At 38.8% G+C, this 16,100-nt stretch overlaps 1 pseudogene; it reads left to right on the top strand.

The window, feature by feature from the left end:
• The first annotated feature begins 10,896 nt into the window (after positions 1-10,896).
• Positions 10,897-13,754, top strand: LOC147433995 (uncharacterized; annotated as a pseudogene).
• The last annotated feature ends 2,346 nt before the right edge of the window (positions 13,755-16,100 follow it).

Below are 16,100 nucleotides of genomic sequence, written 5' to 3'. Positions count from 1 at the left end.
AACATAAAAATAGGATTTTGCAATTGTGAGTAGATAGGCACTTAACTGACACACACGGACTAGCCAATGCCTTTATCACCTCTTCAACCACTCAAACTTCCAAACCAATATAATTCTAAACTAAAACCATCAACACGGGTGACCAAGGCAAGACACACGCTTCCTAGCACCTCTCTTTAGGTCCTAACTAAACTAAGATAGTAAAGAATACTCTGGCACACCAGAGGAACTCTCACCTCATAGGACTAGTCTAAGGTCACCTACCTAGGGCTTTGTTCCCAGTAACAGTGCCAATGTTGGCAGGTATGCCGCGAGCAGCCGCTAGCATAGCGAGAACATAACCAACAACTCTATGTCGACCGAGGGCGAAGCTTAACCCGTAGGCGCCTCGAAACAAGAAGATGGGTGTCAACCACCTTCTCAACCTTCTAAGACAATCTCTAATCAAGGAAATCAAATCTAAGCGTTCTCATGCACTAGTGAAAGCAATCCAACCTACGATGCTCATGCTATCCAAATCTAGGCCAAATGCATTCTAAATGTCACGAAACTCACAATATATACTCTCCTCATCACGCGATCAATACCCTATGGACTGTGAATCAATATCCGACCTCCAACTACCTCTTGCGACAATCTTTTATAAAGGCGGGCAGGAAAATACAGGTTACCATTTTTCATTGCACTTGGCCCTAACGCGTAGCTCTACTCTCCATGAATCCATAGGTGCAAAGAGCTCACCAAATGGACACCCGGTTTGCAAGAAAACTCACCCAAAAGCTCGTAGGAGCTCACTTCGCATTGTAGTCGGAATCACACACTCTTGGCGTTGAATAGAAGCGCTCACCATTGCTAACACGATGGTGGTGTTGCTTTAGCAATGGACCTTCCATAGTGCGTGTAGGGAAGAGAAGAAGCCACACTCTCTCTCTTACTCTCTCTCTCTCTCTCAGACACCACGCACAGTGAGAACAGCATTTGATTAATTCAAAAGTTAGGTTTAGGGTTACAAAAATTGACTTATATACATTCCTCCTTAGAGGCTTGTTCCCACAAAATCTAATGGATGCTCAAATATTACAGAAAATAATGATACAACGTATTGGGGAAGCTTCTTCTATATTCCGCCGTCAACATATATCTTTGACATAGATTTGATCTTCTTGTGCCTCCAAGTCTCTTTAATGCTTTGCAGCTTGCTGCTCCATTTTTTATTTTGCCTTGGCTAATTGTTCTTTCATTTTATTTTTTTCTATTTTGTTTGAGCAATTGTGGCCATTATACCACTAACCAAAATCTATCTTTGCACCTTTTATTATTCCAATACTTTCCTTAACCTTGCCAGCTCTTCATCATGTTTTGAGCTTGATGGAGATTCCATTGACGTTTTCAAAATCAGATTTAGCAATAGTGCAAATAAAATGGATTTTATGGCATTGTAGTTTGGAACCAATTATTTGTATTTTTTTGTTTCTCTTTAGTCTCATCTTCCAACCAATGTATCATCTTTGATTTCAGCTATCCGATGCAATGAGAGACTCAACATCTTCTTGGTTGAGGTGAAATTCCTCTTACAATTTCTTCTTTTCCCTTTGAAGCTCTTTTGTCCCTCTCACCAACTCCAATATTCTTATTCTAAAGCTCTATTCTTCTATCATTTTGGCTCCATATGAGGATTTCACTTTGATTAACTATTTTTTTTGAATGTGAATGATTGATCTATGCATGATGAATTATGTTTCTATAACCATATACATGTGGTAGTGATGTGTGTGAACACACTAAGGACAACGGGGCCATTTTTTCCCTCACTAAGAGGTTTTTTCCCATGTGCATTATATATACGCCTATCACTCTAGGGCTATCTTATCTTTCAATTGCACACTAAGTAATACACCCTCTATTGTAACCCTTGAGCTTCCTTCATCTTCTCCAAGTTGTGTGTATTTCCCCGCAACCATAATTCCACCAATTGGTATCAAAGCAGGTTTCATCCTCCTAGACTTAGTTGCTAGTAGCTCCAACACATGCTTGCTCACTTTCAACATATTGACAAATACTTTGGAATGGTTCATAGAGCTCGATTTTCTTGGATTTTTCATTTGGACTCATTTCGAGCTTCGTTTCCTCTACAGGTAGTACTGCACAAGCTATTTTGTCATTTTGTGCAACATTTCTATCAGTGCTATTTTTTTCATAGTAGGTCCCTTACAGTCTTCTACGGTTTGTGCTATATAGCATGTGTTGTTTCTGCTTCGTTACTCCTCTTTTTGAGTAGTTTTCACATCAAGTGCATGCATTTGTCATGGCTGACAACAACACATATGTGCTCAAGATGTTTGCTATTGAGGAAAAATTGGATGGGGATAATTACCCTACGTGGGCTTACATGATGCAACATGTACTTGTGTCAAAGGGAATTCGGAACATCGTGCAAGGCATTGATGTACGTCCTGGTTCTGTGGGTACAGGCAATGTTGAGGATGCTACAAGTTTTGATGCAAGGATTGTTTCTGCTAGAATTGTTTTGCCTATGATTGAGTAAGCTCATTAGGATGTAAGAGATGTGTAGACTCATGCATTGATCACATTATCTATGAAGCACACTATTACTCCTCACATTTGTTTAGCAAAATCTACAAAACAGGCTTGGGATATTTTGATTGGTCTTTATGCAGGTTGCAATGAGGCTAAAATTGCATCGCTGCTTAAAGAGTTGGAGTCAAAGATTATGTATGAGGAGGATGACAAGGACACTTTCCTTGCTGGTGTCAAGGATATCAATGAGAAACTTATTTCTGCAAACAAAGTCATTTTCTAACAGTTCCCTTGTGGAGAGTGTTCTTGATGCTTTGTTAGATTCTTACCAGACTTTTTCTAGTACTTGGAGACTTATGACCCAAGGAAATCCTAAAGTTGTCAAGTTTGATGCATTATGCACATTGCTACTTCCGCAAGAGTCATTTTCCAACAAAAAAAAAGGGATAAACAATGTGCAGTTGAACAGGATATTATTGTTGCTCAAAGAAAAGGTGGTCATATCAATGTAACCACCTCTCATGGTTCTTTTGTGAGTGGAAAATCTCATGTTCCTAATGCTTGTACTGGAAGCTCTTTATCTAGGATTCTCGTGATAAGGGCAAAAAGAAGATTTTTCGTTATTGTAAAGCTAATGATCACTTGATAAAGCATTGTCCAAAATTGAAGGCAAAAGAGGTTGGATCAACTACAGGGTCCAACACAAGTGCAACTATTGTAGAGTCTTCTATGAAAGGAGATTGTGATGATGATGTAGATGCAAAGTGGGATTTTAGTGCAGAGTGTACTTATGATTCTGTTGTCCATGCTGCATGCATGTCAATTACTATAGATTCACATGTGTGGTATTTTGGCAGTGTTCTACAAAGCACATTACCTCACATCGTGATTTGTTTACCTCTTTTGAGTATGTCCCTCATGAGAATACTGTCACTTGTGCCAGCAATGCCTCTTATCCAGTTCAGGAAGTTGGAAAGATTGTCCTTATTGCTACAAATGGCAGTTCTTTCACACTTTTTGATGCATTGTATGTACCTTGGATCAAGAAGAATCTTTTGTTTGTATTTGCACTTGCTAGACTTGGACTTGTATTCAAATTTGTGGATGATAGATTGTATAGTACATGATCTCAATTTCGGTGATGAAATTGTTGCATCTGCTGGCATTTTATGTCGTCGGTTGTATAAGCTCACTTTGTAAGTGTAAGAAGTGTGTATATAGTTTTACAAATGTGATTGTGGATTTTAAGGCTATTTCAGATGAAAAACTTTGGCATGCACGTTTTGGGCATCTGAATTTTGCCAGTTTGCTACATTTTCAGAAGTTTGATATGGTTGCTTGCCTCTTGAAGCACCTGTCAAACATGTTTGTGAAGGTTTTATTTTGGGTAAGATGCAATGTTTGAAGTTTCCAAAGGATGGTTCAATTAGGGCTACATGCAGGTTGTAGCTTGTGCATAATGATGTTTCTGGGCCCATGCAAACTCCTTCCTTGGGCAATTACATGTACTTCATGACTTTCATTGATGATTACTCAGGCATGCATGGGTATATCCGCTTAAAGCTAAGTCCAAAGTGTTTATATGCTTCAAGCAATTTTTGGCTATGGTTGAAAATGTCTCGAAATGAACTATGGGAACCCTCCATTTCGATCGAGGGGAGGAGTTTATGTCTCATGAATTCAATGCATTTTTGGCTAGTCGTGTGATAAAACACCAATATACAGTGCCCTATACACCTAAAAAAAATGGTGTTGTTGAGAGGAAAAATAGGTTACTTTACAAACACGGCACGATGTATGGTCAAAAGTCAAGCTTTGTCGCATTCATTTTGGCTTGACTCCATCATATGTGCCACTTATGTACTAAAGAGGTGTGCTACAAAACCTTTGCAATCTATGACTCCATATGAAGTATGGCATGATAGAAAACCTTCTATTGAGCACATACGTGTTTTTAGTTGTTTGGCATATGCTTTGGTGTCACAAACGCAACACAAAAAATTGGATGATGAGGCTGTCAAATGTATTTTTGTTGGATATAGTATTGAAAGCAATGGTTACAGGTTGTACCATCCAATTTTGTGTTATGTTGTGTTTGTGGAATATTCTATTCAACCCTTTTTGTCATGTACTAGAGGTAGTAATGTAAGCTCACAGGATATTTATGACAGTTTGGTTACCTATTTTCAGTGGTGGAAGCTCGAATGTAAATTCAAATGAGAAAAATGTACAACCGAGGGGGTTCCAGACAATATTATAGATTAGCCTATTATTGATAAAGATGTACATCATGTACTTGATGAGGAAAGGGTTGAGAATGACCAGGCTAGAGGTATGCCAAAATAGATGGTGCATACTTTGCGTGATAGTAAATTGGATGCACCTTTGTCTAGTTGTACGTTCACATTCTCACCATGCATATTATGCATTAGGTTGTTATGCTTTGGGCGTGTCTAGCTTATGTGATGTTAAGGAACCTCTGTCTTTTGATGAAGCATAGAATTCAAAAAATTGGATGGCTGCCATGCAATCTGAATATGATCCACTTATGGAAAATGACACATTGGACTTCATGTGATTTTGCCTCCTTGCAAAAAGGCCATTGGTACAAAGTGGGTTTACAAGTTGAAACGCAAGCCAAAGGGTGAAATTGAATATTGATATAAGGCTCGACTTGTTGCAAAAGGCTATGCACAGCAGAAAGGCATAGATTATGAAGAACATTTTGCTCCCGCTTGTTGTATGACTATTGTGAATTTTCTATGTGCATTGGCAGCTCATTTTGGTTGGGATGTACATCATTTAGACATTGTTATTGCTTTCTTGAATGGTGACATATTTGAGGAAGTTTATGTAACGCAGCCTTGCGGTTTTGTCAAGAAAGGATAAGAGGATAAAATGTGCAAACGTAAGAAAGCTTTGTATGGGTTGAAGCAATCTCCTCGTAATCGGTATGAGAAAGTTGATACTCATTTGATCAATCAAGGCTTTTGTAACAATCCAACAGAAAGCACATTGTATGTAAAGCACAAGGGTGATATACTTCTCATTGTCGTTCTCTATGTGGATGATTTGATGATCACTAGACCAAATCAAAGAAATATTGTTGAATTCAATGCTGATTTGAATGCTACTTTCAAGATGAAAGATTTGGGTTGTTGCATCATTACTTGGGTATACAGATCAAGCAATGTGATGGTGGTATTGCCTTGTGTCAAGCATGTTACACAGAGACATTGCTATGTAAGTTTGGACTTAAGGATTGCAAACCGATTGCTACTCTATGGAAACAGGTTTGAAATTGATTCTTCATGATGCTGGTCACATCCTGCCAATGTCACTCTCTCCCAACTGGATGCCTTATTATGTATGCAGCACGAGGCCAGATATTGAATTTGTAGTCTCGTAACTCAGCAGATTTATGCATAGCCTAGGGTCTATGCATTGGCAGGCTGTCAAGAGGATTTTTTGCTACTTGAGTGGCACTTTACATCTTGGCTTGTGTTATCCCAAGGGGAGATCATTACCGCCAGATTTACATGCTTTTTTGGACTTATATTGGGCTGGTTATTTTGACACGCAAGTGTCCACAAGTAGTTTTTTGTTTCATGCTTAGTAGTTCAAACATATCATGGTTGAGCAAGAAGCAACCCAATGTGGCCATTTCCAGTTGTGAGGATGAGTACAGGTTAGTCTTCACAGCTATGATTTGAGTGTATATGGCTCAAATGCCTTATGGATGATTTAGGCGTTGAACAAGACACTGCCAATACTATCTACACTGACAGTAAAGAGTGCATTGGCAGTTGCGAGGAGCCCAGTTTTTCATGCTCGCACAAAGCACATTGAGGTGCATTACCACTATGTCAGGGAGAGGCTCTCAGTAGGAGAGATCAACTTGGCTTATTGGCCAACATAGGACAACCTTGCATATCTTTTCACAAAGGCATTATCTCATGAGAAGTTTAAGGCTTTCTGCAAAGCTTTGGGCTTACTCCCCTTTGTGGACTGATCATGTCCTCACAGGACATGCACTTCCCTATACTCTTTGTGCCAGCTCTCAGTCATCACATCACTCCCAATGGGGATTTGTTACCATATGCATGTGGTAGTGATGTGTGTGAACGCACTTAGGACCGCCTAGGCATTTTTTCCCTCACTATGAGGTTTTTTCCCCATGCATTGTATATACGCTCATCACTCTTGAGCTATCTTATCTTTCATTGCACACTAAGTTATGCACCCTATGTTGTGTGCCTTGAGCTTATTTTGCCTTCTCCAAGCTGTGCGTGTTTCCCCGCAACCCTAATTCCAACAGTTTCTAGCATTCCAAGGGTTGCGTTCATGTCAAAGTCTTTGATGCAATATGAATTTTTATTTCAAAGAGCATCTTTTCTATTTCATTGAACTTTGCCAATGTTTGTGTGCTAAAATTTTTATGTTCTTGAGGAGGTCCACCCACTCCAATGGTATCTATGCTCCTATGTGGTGATAGCATTTTCTCATCCAAACCTTTCTTCATGGATTCATACTCAAGAAAATTTATCATTTGATCCTTGGATGAATTTTAAGCATCTATCATTTCTTGGGCTTGAGAAGTTCTAGCCAATTGTTCCATGGATTCTTGCTCTTCCAATGTTGTGTCTGTGGCCATTGTTGTAGCTCCAATCTCTTGAGCTACCCTTGTCTCTTCTTCTTCTTCTCTTAGTTTTGTCAATGGATCCTTCAAAGCATGGGCTTGTTCTACTATCTCTCGAGAGAAAGGTGTCGCTTCTTCCATTTGGCTTGTTGTAGCTACCATTGGAGACTATACTACACTTCTAAAGAGCTCTTCAACAATTTTCTCCAATTTTTTATTCTTGGTGGCCTCCTCTATTTCATCATATTTTCTCTTTCGGAGCTTGTGCTAACTTCAAATCTTCCTCCATTTTCCTTTGGCTTTCCTCTCATATTTTTTGCACCCTAGACACTAGGTCTATTTCTTCATCATCTTCTTTTTCTTCATCATCGGTGCTCTTGGAGCTTGTTGTAGCCTCTTTCATTGCTTTTCACTCTACTACCCTCTTCTGAGTGCCACTTCCATCTGTTGCTTGGTTTGAGTTTTTAATACAACAAATTCTTCAATCTTGTTCTTCTTTAATGCTGCCTTTTTGGTTTCTTACCCACTTTTTGGATATTCAAAAGGAAAATTTTCTTTTCTCTCTCATCTTCACACTTCAATGTGGTGGATTCTCTATCTTCTTTGTGCCTTAGAGTTGGATAGCCATGTTCTTTCTTGGGTGGAGTGCCTTGAAGACCTTTTACCAATCTTACATTGTCTTGGTCTTTTGAATCACTTCCAACTTTGTTTAGGCTGACGGAAGTTGATCCATCATACCTAACGCTTGGTAGGCAGTTTTGGTGAGCATAGGTCTCACATTTATATATGTACCTATCTCCATCCTTCACATTGTTTTCTATCAGATTCTCCAATAAGTAGCATGGGAAACCGCATTGGATAGTTTTGCTCTCTAACAATCAAGTAACAATCCCAAGGCTATGACCATTGCAATGTGTTTGAGAGGTTGTATGTGCCTCAATGTTTTGACACTAGAAATTTTTCAAACATCAATTGGAGAACCAATTCCATCTTGAAGTATAGGAGATCTCTAAATGTGAAGTCCTAACTGTTTTTCTTGACAAAGGCACAATCATTATCAATTGGTGAAGTCCTTGTCATCAAGCTATGATTTTCTAAAGGAATGTGTAGGGCATCCATGATAATATTGGTTGTGATTCTAACCTTGACTGGAGCTCCATCTTTTATCAATCAGAGTAGCCTCTTTTTTGTGGTGCATACTATTCATAATTTCATGTGCTCTCTGGTATTCTATGCACCACAACAATACCTTGAAATATTTGTCCAATTGCATCTCCTGATAGCCGCATGGACTTCTAAATTCCAAATTTCTTGGGGCAATATAGTTGCTTTGACCATTTGTCTCTGAATTTCCAACAAAGATGTTTGTGGGAATTTTTTGAAGCTCCTCATCTGTTATGTGTGCAATTTCATGGGAAATCATTTTTTGTAACTTCATATGGAGGTGCTTCCCACTGTCTTTTAGCTTTCAGCTTTTGTCTTTGAGGCATCCTGTAAGGTACATTTTCACGTGAATAGATGCCACAAACCGTGATTGAAATTAATTTTTCTTGTTGATGACCATATAACAAAATTAAACATAACTTGACTAATCTTAATCCAAATTTTACCAAACTTCACCAATTGACTTAAACTAAACCAAAGGAAATGTGCACAATCTGGCAGGTGAAAACTAGATTGGGGATGATGGGTCGAAATCCATCATTTCATTGCCAAACTAGATCTTGAAAGTTGTGTTTGGATCAGCATGCTTAGTAGGCTTTTTGGTCATAGTCTTTGTAGCTCTAGATCAGTGGTTCTAATTTGGGCCAAAATTCACAAAAATCAAGGCTCTAAGTCAAGATTTAAATTTAGACTACAATTTTTTGGTTTACAAATGCAAAAAGGTGATGGGATTGGCTTGTCATGATACTCTTGATTAGAACTATATGGTCATATTTTATACAATGGTGGGATGATGGATCACAATCCCTGATTTCACTAAGGTTGATGGATTTTGATCCATCATTTCTAGTGTTTTGCTCCCAAGTTGTTACCATGTCATGTGGGGTACTTCGGCACTAAACTTTCATAAGTTGTGGAGTTAGGTCATCTGTAGGTCCAAATTTTGGTCAATTACCACACAAATTTGTGGTTTTAGGCTTGAACATAGAGTTTTTTATCAAATCCTTGATGGCATTGAAGTGAGCATCTCTTGGTGAACCTGCAAATGCTTATGCCACCTAGCTCTATGTGGAGGTTATGGATCATGATCCATGTTCTAACAGTTGTGCAACTTTTGAAATTATAGATTGATAGCTGGCATCTGACTCAAATAGTGCATGGAGGCGTCAAGAGGATGTCAATCTTTCAAAAGACCTATTCATAGTTCACTCCTAACTACGTGCAAAGCTAGAATGTAAGGCCAAACATAGAAAGGACCACAGAGGAGAATTGAAGAGTCAGGATGACAAGGGAAAGGATAGGATTAGTTTGCCAATGGCCATCCCATTACAAGAGAGATACAATCCAACATACATCCCAATGTGGTTCAGCTACCCATGATGGAAAGAATTGAGCCAAAGGAGTCATATGATAGCCTAGAAGATGCCAAACAATTTGACCTAGAAAACCCTAGGGAAGATCTAAATACAATATATTGAAATAAATCTCCCTTGAGGAAGAGGAAATACTAATCAAGAATTTTTAGGAGTCTCTAAAGTATTTTCTTGGTTGTACTAGGATCTCAAGGATATTGATTCAAATTTTTGTTAGCATACTATTAAGATGCAAGCCCATATTGGCAAATACCATATTTTTGTAACAAAATATTTGATCCAAAGATTAAAAAAGAGATAGAATAATTATAGGAAGCAAATTCATCTTGATATTGAGCATATCAAAACTGATGCAACATCAATCAACAAGATTTTTCTGAAGGCCCAAGCCTAGCAGCTAGACATCAAGGATGGATACAAAGAAGCAATGAGGATTGGATGTACACATTTTCCCAACATGACCTTGTATTGTAAATTCTCAATTGATTTTCACCCATTGTAGTTATGATGTGATATAGACTCAATAAGAGTTCCAAGTTGTAAAGATGGTGTTAGTTAGTGTGGCTAAGTAGAAGTTATAGTAAATGTGGATCCCTAAAGTTCTGGATGCTCAAAATGCATATTTTAAACCCTAGGCTTATAAGGAAATGCATAAATGGAATGAGGGTTCTCACCCTCATTTGTTGTGAGACCTTAATTTAATGAGAGCGCATGTGGTGTATGGCTATTGGGGTCCTTGAGCTTCTTCATGTTCATGTGACTTGATTAACACTAATCAATGCTCTTAATTCTCTTTTAATATGTCTCTCTTACTCTCTTTTGATGCCTTGATTAGCTAGATCTCAACTAATTAGTGACTAGTTACTCTCTAATCTTGTGTGATTGCTCTCTTTTATTTGTGTGTGCATGTATGATTTGATTGCCCAATTGGTCTGTGCATTGCTCCACAATTGATGTCTTCTTGTTGTGTGGATTCTTGGGACAATCCTCTAGAAAAATGTCATCCATAATTTGAACAATACATTGCAATGGGTGGCACTTTGATATGTTCATTTAAGGAAAGCTCCTGTTCAAAATTTCTTGCTTAATTGTCGGTATCATTGTTGAAAATTCGTAACATTTAGCTATAGAATGTTATATCTTGACCTTGACACTACCTTTGACTTGATTTTTTGATAAGGTATGCTTCAATTGATTGATCCATCAGGTTTGCAATTTGTGGCTCTCACCTAAATATTTGACCACTGTAGTCCACACAAAAATGAACTGATAGGATTTTGGCTTCTATACTATTATTTTTATTGCTCATCAAGTATTTATGACCTTTTGAATCAACATAAAAGCGAAAGTATCCTCTAGTGCCACCAGCAAGGATTGCTATAATACTCAGCAGTGCAAATGGAGCAATTCTCTGATGCATTACTCTATTGGATAAAGAAGCAGAGCGCAATGTGGTTTTTCACAACATTCAAAGATTACTTAAGATTATTCAATGTGAGCATGATAGAAAAATAGTCATAGGTAAAGTTGCAAGGCAATTGGAAATTTTGGCTACTACTCTCAACATCTAAAAGCATAAAGAGCATGTAAAATTTCAAGTGATGCTTTAAAAAAAAAGGCTGTTGATTTCATCCTTGGTCGTATTTCATCCTTGGCCATCAATATTAGACCAACACAAGAGCTACAAAGGAGAAACAATGCTATCACTACCTTTTCCAAGTGGTAGTCATCAATTGTTATAGCTGCCACTAATGGAAAATTTAAAATTGTAATTGCCAAAAAATATTATATTTATGAGGAGACAACGGAAAAGCTAAACTGAACCTTTCAACCACAATCTTGGAAGACATGATAACATATGCCTCTACATAAAAGAATCCTGGTGGATCATTTTTCTTAAGAAATTCAAGTTTCCCAATGTCTCAGTCATCGGTTGACCAAAAGAGAGTCATTAGGAAAGATATGAACCCTCTAGGGGCCCTTTGGGATTAAGGTTTATTAGAGGCCAACCAATGAGAAGAGGGTGGTCGACACACTCTATGCCCTCAAAAATCTAGGGGGACAAAGTAGTCTTACACTTCTTAATGGGCTCTTACCTAGTGAGAAGATGGGGGGGGGGGGGGGGGGGGGGGGGGGGGGGGGGGCATATGGAACAACTTTCCTCCTTTTTGATCCAGTTTTGAAAAAATCCCAAAATTTTGAAATTTTTCAAAATTTTCCAAACTCAAATCTCATCTTCTTAAAACCCCCCTAAATCTATTTTATAATCATAAAAGTATTTTTTGACCTCAAAAAGTCAAAATATGCACCCAAAAGCCCTAAAATTCAAAATTTAAAAAAAACTTTTGAAAAAACTTTTTTTACTATCCAAAGCCCCCCCAAAAGTAGTCCTTCGACAAAAACTGTTTTTCTCTCTCTAAAACCCCTTTTCCAATCCCTCCTTGGTTGCAACCATCACACTCATCCTCTACTCCAACACTCTCTCTCTCTACACCATCTCCATTGCTGCAGCAATGGACAAGGAAGCTCCTCTCTCCTCTCCTACCACCTTCCATTGCCACACCAAGCAAGGGTTATCCACCTTCTCCTCCCATTGCCACACCAAGCAAGGGTTAACCACCTTCTCCTATCACTTTATCCCACCTACATTGTAGCAACAAGCAAGGTCCTGCTCCTCCTCCTAATTTCTTTGTTCAACCATGGCCAACTCTACTTCGCAAAGGCGGCCAAAGGATGAGGTCACAACACTTGCATGCCACAACACAAGAGGTATAGATGATGAGTGGGTGCCACAAGAGTTCATCAAAGGTGCTTGGGTATACATGCAACCATCTGCTATTGGCCCTCATCGTGTGCGGAATCATGCAAACTTGGATCATCATTGGAAAGGAAAGCTCCTTGGCTTAAATAAACGCAAAGACAAGGGGACCGTGGCCATTGTGCAACATGTTTTCTCAATGTCAAGCATGCAATTGCAACAACCACCTCGATTTCCAACACATTGTAAGTACATGTTTTGAGAATACAAAGCTAGGTGTGAAATCACAGTGTAATGTTATTATGGATTCATACTTAAGATTTGCCATGCATTTATAGTCATATTTCCATCCACGTTGGTGGAGGAGAAGCCACTACATAGTCTCTCCGGCACATTCAATGCTATACGTGTGGATATTGGAGCAACAATGTTCGCACATCTTTGCCCAACCAAACTGGTTCAAAGAAATATTTTCTTCTATTCTCACTCCTATATTGTGCCTATTTCTACACAAGAGTTTGGAACGTTTGAACCCATCAAAGTAACTTCCTTATTAAGTATGGAGTGGCCGGTGCCAGATTTGTGGTCGATAGCATCTTTCAAGCAAAAGATGACAATAGATGTTCAAAACTCTTTGAAATACTCTAAAGCTTCTAGGTGTGTGGGCTTGAGTTGGTGTTTGCCTATTCATTTTTTTGTGCACATTTTTAAAGAGTTTGGATTTGTGGAAACTACCACAATGCTTGTATGTAAAGATGTGCATTATGAGGAATTAGGAAGGCTTTTAGAAGAGGACTGGGGTTTTGTGGAGGGCATGCACAATGGGGACCGGTACCGTTGTAAGGTTGGAGCTTTAGGTATTGGAATGCGCTATTTGAAATCTTACACCTCCTTGTACATACGATTCCACTATGATCATTGGATGTGCAAGCTTGGAGTGTGGACTCCCTTGCAGAGTGTAGATGGTGCTATTGCAAGCTTTGACATTGTAGTGAGGATGCCCAACAATGCTTTGGAGTCAGTCCAAGTGAACAATCATTGGACTCTTAGTAATGTGCAAGAACATTTGGTTATTATGGGTTTTGAGGCCCTTCAACAAGCACAATTTTGTTTACAAGACCACAAGGTGAGAATCCTTCCACCACATTTTCAATCCATCATAGTTTGTCGATCATTCGATGATTATTGTAATGAATGTCCGCAGATTGGGAAGAGAATGGAAGACAAATTGAAGGTTTAGGAGGAAAGGGACATGGATGGAACTATGCTATCGCTCTTATAACTTTGTAACTCTTGCAATTTTGAAAACAATTGTTGATGTAATCAACATGATTTGCTTCGGCAAATCATGTCTTTAAATATAATTTTCTGCATTGAAATGAGAGATCATTTTTTGGTGAAAGTGTTGAGGGCGAGCTCTCTGAAATGGGGCCTCTAAACCCAAACCAATGGGCCTACCCTCACAAAATGTTCGTAAAGAGGTACGTACACTACTTGGGGCACCACCTTCTTTTGGGAGTGGAGAAGGAAACCAATCAAAATAACACTTGCTCTCACCCACTCAAGCAACACATTTTGAAAACCCCCTTACTCTATATACACTTTGGACACTTGAACACCATCAACGATTATGCAACCGAATGCCGTGCATCAAAATGAAATATGCAATTTGTGGAATATCATTCACCTTCTCCCCATAAGAATACCCATAATACATCCAAACTCTTCCTCTCTCAAGCACTCATCAAAAAATCATGCGCACAAGACTTGCCTCTCAAACACACGAGAGAATCACTTACATCAAACTAACACACTTTGGATAGAGAGCTCATCTCCATCTATGCAATGCCGTGACACAAATAAAATCACCATGAGAGGTAGCCACATGCATACGTAATGAAGCAAAAGAGAGTTGGAGTGAGAAATTTCTTTAGAACAATTGAATAAGTGTGGAGAAACAAACCAATGGTAAATTGAGAATAGAACACTTACTTGATTTCTCGCACACCTTTTAAGGGGAGGACATATGCTGGCTAACCATCACGAAATGCGACACTTGAAAGTTTTGAAGATGATTTCATGATCATTAACATAACCATGAGAGAGATCATGATGTATTTACAAGTTATTGAGGTGCTACAAATGATTTATTGGGTTGATGGAGTAAGAGATTGTAGAATGGAAAGAGTGGAGAATAGAGTTGCACTTCCTCCAAGGAGGAGGGTTAGGAGGGAGGATGTGAAAGAGGGAGAGTTGGGGTTTTCTCTACTATTGATCAAGAAACAACATGAAGTTGAAAATATAGGTGTGTGTGTGTCCTTGAGTCTCTCCAAGGGGGCTATTTATAGTTGTGTAGGAGTGGGATTATGCTACACTTAATTAGGGTGAGTGATTAGCCCTAATTAAGTGTCCTTTGACCACTCATTGAATATCGGACATAAAAGGGACTATTTTTTCACCAAAAATATCATTTTAGACCGTGAAGGCTCCATAGGGGTGCATAATGTAGGTGGGCCCCACCATGAGGCCCTACGGGTGGCTCCTGCGGGGTATCTCAACTTGTCTGTCTTGGCATTTAGAAAGCATCTTTAGGTTGGTCCCATCACATGCAAGTGACCTTGAACACTCATTGATCTTCTAGAAGATGAGTAGGGGAAAAATAAGATCTCACTCTCTTGATTTACTTGATTTACAGTTCCCTTTTGCTGCGAATCTGACAGATTTACACTATTTTGACCATAACTTTTTACCTGTAGCTCGGAATGACATGCTTCAAAAGGCAAATTTGACCTTCTCAACATGTTTGATATGAATTTGGACTATTCTTCACACCCATGCACCAAGGAATTCGGTTTGGAAGGTCCACACTAGGCTAGGTAACCTTTTGCTTCCAAGTCTTCTTGTATGGGCCCTTTGCTTGTATGCATCCAAGGGGAATCATGCTTTTTCAAAAAGCTATGATGTTTAAAAAAATAGAGGAGGGCCCAATATTATTTTCTTGTGAAAAGAATATACAATTGGAGTCTTTTTGAAAGGAGAAAAACTATATGTATATTCTTAAGAGATATTGGGCCACCTATGTAGGGGGCATAGAAGACTTGTAGAGATGGACCATAATCTTTGGTAAAGACAAGTGGAGAGCTGATTTCCATGGTAATTTATCTATATGGGATGGAAGATGGATATATTATTTTTCTACTACTAATTCACAAGAGGTAAGAAAGTTTGGGGGTAGATAGTTGGTTATGCTTACTTTTATTTACAAAGCAAAAAGAAAAGGGTGGTAATATAAATATATGACTAAGGTGACATTTTTGGGAAGAGTACAATGTATGTGTCGCCACAAAGGTTAAACGAAGAGGGGGAATTTACTCTAGATAACTTAATAGCGTAGAAAAATATATACACATATGAGGAAGAGGACGTTGAGTAGGCTGAAAAATGTTGCAAAAAGATGGTTACCATTTTATGCCACTCAATGTCTTTTTTTTAAATGTCTTTAAAAAAGGGACCATTATAAAAGGGCGGGCACATAACTCATTCACACTTTTCACTTTCACAACTCTTGAGGTCCTCCACTCTCTTTCTACACCCCAGGCTAGACATGGACGCCTCCACAGCCTCTGCA

Source organism: Adiantum capillus-veneris, chromosome 19 (genome assembly GCF_014529385.1).
Source record: "Adiantum capillus-veneris isolate H3 chromosome 19, ASM1452938v2, whole genome shotgun sequence".
Classification (NCBI taxonomy): Eukaryota; Viridiplantae; Streptophyta; class Polypodiopsida; order Polypodiales; family Pteridaceae; genus Adiantum; species Adiantum capillus-veneris.
The sequence above is the reverse complement of the archived record's forward strand: the minus strand, read 5'-3'. Positions and strand labels throughout refer to the sequence as shown.